Source organism: Capsicum annuum, chromosome 12 (genome assembly GCF_002878395.1).
Source record: "Capsicum annuum cultivar UCD-10X-F1 chromosome 12, UCD10Xv1.1, whole genome shotgun sequence".
NCBI classification, from domain to species: domain Eukaryota; kingdom Viridiplantae; phylum Streptophyta; class Magnoliopsida; order Solanales; family Solanaceae; genus Capsicum; species Capsicum annuum.
The window spans coordinates 16207582-16216249 of NC_061122.1; positions in this window are offsets into that span (position 1 = coordinate 16207582).

The window sequence follows — 8668 nt, forward strand, 5'->3', positions numbered from 1 at the left end:
ATATATATATATATATATATATTTAAAATAAATTATCTTCATGACATCCAAATTTTTTGACTTTTTAATTATATAAATTAATAAAGCAGATTTAAAGGCACAACTGTTCACCTCCATTTATTAATGACATTCTTGATTACTGTAAGAAGTTATGACTTAATTAAATTAAACATTATTGTGATAAGCCATGACTTTTCAGATTTATTAGTAAAATAATTAATTCTTTACAGGAATCATTTTTTATTTACAATGAGTTGGACAACAGATTATATATCTGTTGCATCAGATAAATCATCTGTTACAATAGATATATCATCCGTTGCAATAAATAAATAACCTGTTACATAAGATAATATATTTGTTGCAACATATAATATATATATATTTCATTTTTTTAAAAAAATATATTATCTTTATGAAATCCAATTTTTTTGACTTTTTAATTATATAAATTAATAAAGAAGATTTTAAAACAAGAATATTTCTGGTGGATTTTTTATGGTTTAAATTGTGTTTATCATTTATTTTCTTATTCTTTTCTATGAAAAGAAATGACTTAATTAAATCAAGCTGGTGGTGAGTTTTTAATTATTGTGACAAGTCATGACTTTTCAGCTTATTAAATTTAAATAACCTTTTTCTCAATTTAAAAATCGAATACTTGGTTTTCAATAACCGTTCCATTTCTTTAATAACCATTTTTATTTATTGAGTTATGGCAACAGATTGTATATCTGTTGCATCAGATAACCCATCTGTTGCTATAAATCGATCATCTGTTTAAGGAGTTTTTTTTTATTTCTTCTAACTGATTCATAAGTCGCAACATATGAGGAATTTGATGCATCAAAAGTGTTTTTTGTTTTTGTTTGTTTGTTGAATGTGTTTAGACAAAAGTTACAGTCACGACTATTCATTAACTTTTTTCTTAAAAATCATATCATCATATATATGTCTTAATTAAATTAATCCAATGTTGTGACTTTTTTTAAATTAAATAATCTTTCTTTTACGATTATAGTATCATTTAGTTCCTTATTATTTATTAACGAACCATTTTTAGAAGAATTTCTCATTATGACCATATCCCTAACTCCAACCGCCGACATGTTGATAATAGAGAATAAATAGAATGATAATTAAATATTGAATAAGAATTAAAAATTTAAAATCGACCAAACCAAACCAAACCAAACATATACATGGATTTTTTTGAATCCCTTATAGGTAGGTCGGATATAAAAAGGGGAAATACATACGCTAAAAGAAAGAAAAAACATAACCTAATTATTACTACTATTATTATTATTTTATTATTATTATTATTATTATTATTATTATTATTACTATTACTACTACTACAACTACTACTATTATTATTGTCAATCTGACAATTTTCAAAACATAATTAATAAGGCTAATTTGGTAGTAAAATAAATCCCTAATTAATATTTTCTTGATGGGAGTGCCAAGTCAATATAAAACAGAAGAAGTATTAGGGGTTTCAATATTCATTAATTAATATTCACTAATAATTTGCGGGGCACGAGAAAGAAAACGGGTGACATTGAAAAGACAGGACAACACTACTCAATGAGATTTTTTAGTTATCCAAGAAATATTTTTTACCGCCTTTAATAGTACTACTACTTTATCTACTCGGATAGTAGCTTGCTTTAAAATTAAAAGAAAACAAAATAATTTTCAAACAGATATGTCGTCTGTTACAACAGATTTAGATATCTGTTTGAGAAATCCCAATAGCTCAGTCATCTGTGACAACAGATGGAAATGTCATTTGATAACTAAATCAGAAACGTCATTTGTTACAATAGATATCAATATCTGTTTGAAAATTTCTAATAGCTCAGCCATCATCATAACAGATGCAAATGTCTATTTGATAATTAAATAAGAAATGTCATCTGTTGCAACAGATATTGTTATCTGTTTGAAATTCTCCAATAACTCAGTTGTTTGTTGCAACAGATTTCATTGCAATTGATTTAGGATGAACTAGGGATGAAAGAATGAGCTCCTCATTAACTTAATGTTAAGATTAATAATAGTACCTACATCGATCTTGGTGGAACGAGGGATGAATGAATGAGCTCACAGGGTTAACTACAAATCCAATTGAGTCGTTGCATTTGCATGGTGTTAGTATTGCGTTCATCCCGACTTGAGTCATTGATCGATCACTCTGAGTTGAAATGTGTTCTCATTAACTTAATGTTAAGATTAATAATAGTACCTACACTAATCTAGGTAGAATTAGGGATGGGTGAATAAGCACAAAGGGTCAACTACAACTTCAATTGAGTTTTTTGGCAATTGCATGATGAGATGGTACTGCATTCTTCCCGACAAGAGTCATCGATCGATCACTCTGAGACGAACCGATTCTTACTACCTCATATGTTCAACTAATACCTTAATTTAACAATCTGGGATTAGGGGTGAGTTCTCATAAGGTCAACTACAACTTCAATTTATTCTTTTGGCAAATGTATGATGAGACGGGACTGCGTTCCTTCTGACAAGAGTCGTCGCTCGATCACTCTGAGCCGAACCGATTCTTACTACCTCATATGTTCAACTAATACCTTAATTAATTAATCTAGGACTAGGGGTGAGTTCTAATACTGTCAACTATAATAGATGACAACGCCTATTTGATAATTTACAATAGATGGGTAATCTGTCACAACAGATGACTTAATCTATTTGATAGTTTACAATAGATTCATGATCTGTCGCAACAAATGACTTAATCTGTTTGATAGTTTACAACAGATGGATAATATGTTGCAACAGATTACATAATCTGGTTGATTTGATCCAACAGAAAAGACATCTGTTGCAACGAGTTGAACATTTGTTTATATATAATTCAATTAAGTTCATATGTTAGACTAATAAATTAATTGAATGTGAGTTCTCATAGGGTCAACTACAACTTCAATTTAGTCTTTTGACAATTTCATGATGAGTCGGTACTGCATTCTTCCTGACCAGAGTTGGCGACCGATCATTCTGAGCCGAACCAATTCTTACTACCTCATATGTTAGACTAATACCTTAATTGATTAATATAGGACTAGGGTACTAATACCTTAATTGAATAGTCTAGGACTAGGGGTGAGTTCTTATAGGGTCAACTACAACTTTAATTGAGTCTTTTGGCAATTGCATAATGAGATGGTACTGCGTTTCTCCTGACAGAGTCGTCAATCGATCATTTTGAGCCGAACCAATTCTTACTACCTCATATGTTAGACTAATACCTTAATTGATTAATCTAGGACTAGGGTACTAATACCTTAATTGAATAGTCTGGGACTAGGGGTGAGTTCTCATAGGGTCAACTACAACTTCAATTAAGTCTTTTGAAAATTGCATAATGAGACGGTACTGCATTCCTCCTGACAGAGTCGTCGATCGATCACTCTGAGCCATATCGATTCTTACTACCTCATATGTTGGACTAATACCTTAATTGATTAATTTAGGACTAGGGTACTAATACCTTAATTGAATAGTCTGGGACTAGGGGTGAGTTCTCATAGGATCAACTACAACTTTAATTGAGTTTTTTGTCAATTGCATAATGAGACGGTACTGCATTCCTTCCGATAGAGTCATCGATCGATCACTTTGAGCTGAACCGATTCTTACTACCTCATATGTTAGACTAATACCTTAATTGATTAATCTAGCACTAGGGTACTAATACCTTAATTGAATAATATAGGACTATGGGTGAGTTCTCATAGGGTCAGCCACAACAGATGGCAGCGTCTATTTGATAATTTACAATATATGGGTAATCTGTTGTGACATATGACAATCCATTTGATAATTTACAACAGATAGGTAATCTGTAGCAACAGATGACTTAATCTGTTTGATAATTTACATCATATTCATAATCTGTTGTTACCTAATCTGATTGATAATTTACAACATATAAGAAATATGACGCAACATGTTGAACATTTGTTTTTTACAATTTCAATTGAGTTCATATGTTAGACTAATAGTACCTAAATTGATTAATCTAGGACCATAGGTGAGTTTTCACAGGGTCATCTCCTAGAGTACTCGGTCAACTACAACATCTATTGTTTTTATATAATTTCAATTGAATTACTCTTTTGGAAATTGCATGATGAGAGGATTAAAAATTACGCATATATTTTATGATTTTAAAAATAATTAAGATTATTTCGGACCAAATTAACATTTTCAAAACTACTTGTCATTCTATTCCAAAATATAAATCAACCCATACAAAACGTTTCATCATTTCAAATCTCGAGGTCTGGCTCTTTCTCTCTCATTCTCACTCAACAATATAGTACAAACAATAACTACTCAACAAATTTGCTCAACCCTCCAGAACAGATCGTTTTTCTTCTCATTTTTGACCATATAGGCATTATTTTCGACTTTATTCTTGCGTGTATCAGTCATTTTCTTTGTCTTCGTAGGCAACAGAGTTCGAGAAGAGCTCTATATTTATTTGTTTGCCTAAAACATAAGGGCTTTTAAGTTAATGATGAAAAATAAAACTTTTAGTTATATTATCTTCGAGAATGGGTTTACAATTTTAAGTTTTGATGGTAAAATCATAGGAAGAACTCGAGAAATCCCTAGTTTCCGTTGCAGTATTCCGTTGACTGTCGTGGTATAGTTGATAGTGTTTGTGGTGTTGGTGTTGGTGGTCGTCGTCATCATCGTGGTGGCACCAGTGGTGGCATTGGTTGATGGTGTCGGTATTCGTGGTGTTTGTTTATTTATTGGCATTGGTTGGTGGTGTTTATGGTGGTGGCTGTTGGTGTGTCAGTATTCATGGTGTTTGTAATGTATTTTTTAAAATCTATGCATACATCAAATGTAATGTAATTTTTCTTTTTCTTTTTCTGTAGGTAAAACATGTCTCCCCAAAAGAAAAGAAAGTGAAAGTGGATCAACGTCTGACCACTCAAAAAAAAGGCTACAGTACAGAGGGATTTGGAGGAGCTTCCTGAATGATCTCAGTCAGTGAAAAGTAAAGATGAGGAGCGATGTGAAAACAACATTGAGGGAGGTGGACAAGGGTCTGTAGATGGTGATGAAGAAAATGAAAGTGAGAAAGAAAAGGAATTAGAGAGTTAGAAAGAGAAAGAGGATGATCATCTATATGATGATAATGGATCACCAACGGGGCGTGAGTTAATATCGACATCCCAGTATGATTCTGTCAAAACTTTTTATATTGACAGGTTTCAAGTTGTGATGCCGATAAATGACCTAGAAGGAAAACAACTAACTGGTCAAATTGTACTTAAATGTCAGATGGGGAAATTTTTTGAACATTTTATGAAAATTATGAAGAACGAAAACATAGACGGACTTTTTAAGAAGAGCTGCTTTGGACGCTTTCTCAAGCTGCCTGAGGACCCCTCTGCCCGTATCCGGTTCCCTATGACGATGGTATATGGTCTTCTCAAGCACAGGATCAAGTATGCGGAGGATGATAAAGATCTGAAGGAGGGGGCAAAAAAAAGATGGATGAAATCTGGATCAATTACTGTGACATGCTTGTTTTTTTTGGCTTGCAATAGTTTGCCATAGTGACGGGCTTGATATTCCATCGTCCAGAAGGACCACCACCCCGCAAAAGATCCAAGGCAAGAAAATGCAAGGAAAAAATAAATGGGTTGCTTGACATTGCTCGACGTGGCTACAAAGCATCGAATTTGTTCACAGATCTCAAGGATAAAACCATACCAGAGCACTACAGGGAACAATTGTGCTCTGGTATGGTTTTATCCTTGAGATCTGTCAACACAGGGAACAATTGTGCTTAGTTTGGTTTGCCCATTCAGTTATATTGGCAAGAGACGTCAACAAGGTCATAGAAGATGATTTGTTGGCGCGTGATGAGGATTTTGATAAATTCAACAATCATCCCTGGTGATATGACAACTTCTACTTGACTGTCCAATATTTACTGACAAAGCTATCCTCAGGGACGACCATATTATACGGCTTTCCTTAGGCTTTCATGGTAAAATTAATCACTAATTTTACTTATCCATTAATTTATATTGAATATAGTTATTATGATTTTTTTTTTGCTTGCTTCCTGTTTACATTTTTTAGGCTTGGGCATTTGAAGTCATTCCTCCCCTCCAAAAGCAGTTAATGGATTAACTGATGAGGTTTCTCATCCAAGGATGTTTAGGTGGTTGACTGCAAAGAGCAACACCAATATTAAGGAGGCCGATCTCTTTAACCCTCCGGATGATGCAGTACGTCTTCTTCAAGTAAAATAATTCTACTCAAAGATAAGAAAGATATTGAACATATGTTATATCTGGTGTAGCAGATGTTATATTTGATGCACCAGATGGGACATCTGTTGCTACAGTATATATCTTGCATCAGATTACCCATATGTTGCTTTGGTTCTCTGAACTCGACTCCTAAAAGATTAACCATCTACTGTAAATTATGCAACAAATGTTTAATCTGATAACATATTGTTCATCTGTTGTGATGTACAGATCATTTGTTGTATAACAAATTACCCATCTTGTGCAACTGTTGTAACATATGATTGATATTTTGCATTAGATTATCCATGTGTTGCTTTGTTTCTCTGAACTAGACTCAAACAGATTTTAACCATATACTGCAAACTATGCAACAAATGGGTCTTTTTTTTAAAACATAGCCCAACTGTGAAAATTATTATATTATATGATTTAAATGCATCTATTTTTTTATAGGTTATTCATCCATGGATCGTGCCTACTGAGGAGGAGTCAGTGATGACTTCTTATATTACTCTAGGTCATGTTGATACTATAGCAGACCCAACGGTGGAGTTAATAAAGAAGAAATTGGCTGGAGCAACAGTCATAAGAAGAGCAGTTAGGCAAGGTCAACCTAATGTCGAGGCTCTTCATGACCAACCTTTTACTAAGGCAGATCCGGGTGCTTCTTCTGGTGGAGTTGTTGGTGTTGGTAGTAGGCATGCTGATGCTGCTACCACTCGTGATGATGAGCATGTTGATGCTCAATAAAGAATAAATATGTTTGAAAACACCCCTTTTCGCCCTTACACAGGTCCCTCTCACCCCTCTTAACCCTCGTGTTCTCGTTGCGAATGCGATGAGTGCAAGGACAGACAGGATAAACTCTTTGAAAAATTAGAGGTTATCTCTAAAGCTATCGAGATATTTAAATACAAGAGGTGTGTCATACCATCCAAGAAGGTGAAGGAGTCACACACTCCTACAACGTTGGTTAGGAGAAAGAAAAGAGCAATTAGAGACGTACTTTCCACTCGAAAATCAAAAGAAATTGCAATTGCTCCCACTCCAAAAGCTGTTGAAGTTCAGGGGCCAATCAAGAAGGTGGACATATATGAAGAAATTGGTGCCGAAGAGGAGAGGAATCTGCGACAGGCCAAGAATATCAAGCCAGGCGCACCAGATTACCCCAGGCCTTCCTTTCCCCCCCTCAAGACTTCCAAAATATGACTGATATGCATAAGTCGTATGAGGACAAGGCAAGTTTACTTTAACTAACCTTGCCCTTCTAATCTACCCCATGAAGAAGAAGCTATGTAACAGATTTCACATCTGTTGTAACAGCTGGGTATACTGGTGCAACTAGTAGTGGTTCTGTTGCAACTTATTATCCATCTGTTGCATAAGTTGCGTTGGATTATTGATTCATAGAACCTTATCCAATATATGGACCATCCATTGCATCTTTACAATTACTAACCTATTTAAAAATTGACTTCTTATCTCACAGCATGTTGACATAATTCTCTGCCTCATGAATAAAAAACAATTAATGTACCGGGAAGCTTATGATGTTACTGATAGGATAATGGACCTCGACTTCTACAAGAAACTCAAGGATAGGTACGATCAACTCAATGGAGATGCGTCATCCCTTGGCATGAGATTTGATTTCCTAGTTCCTACGTTGGTCTTGGAAGAATAAGAAATGTTAAGATATGTTAGAGGGGACAGGCCGAATCCACATGACAAGAGCTAGACCGAGGCAAAAAGAATTCTTACAATCATTAGCGTAAATGACATCCATTATCAGGTTGTTGAGATACTACTCGAGGAGGGAAAGATCAATGTTTATGACTCCAACGTACCTCTCGTTGACAATTTTAATATTTTTCTCCTCGTGGAGCCACTGATTGTGTTGTTGCCCATCTTGTTGAGGGAGAGTAAACTGATGAATAATTTGCCAAAGGAAGTATTGATGAAGAAATCATGGGATTTTAAAGGTCACAACAGGGGAATGATCCTTCCAAAAGATGATGCCGCTAAAGCGAGCGGCTCGCACGCTCTTGCACACATCGAATGTTTGCTGACCGGCACAGAAATGGTCGGGCTAATGACTTTTTTGTGTGACAACGCTGTGGAAAACCTGCAAGAGGTCTGGGCTTATAGGGTACTAACTGGACGCTTGAAGCCTGTGTATATAGAAGAGCCTGTGAAATAGAAATTTTAAATTTCAAGTCACCCTTCACTTTATTACATGTACATGTAGTAGCAATAATTTTTTTCTGATGAAAGTTGAGTTTTTTATAATGCAACAGATTAGATTGTAAATCTATTGTAAAGTATCTTTAATCCGTTCTGGC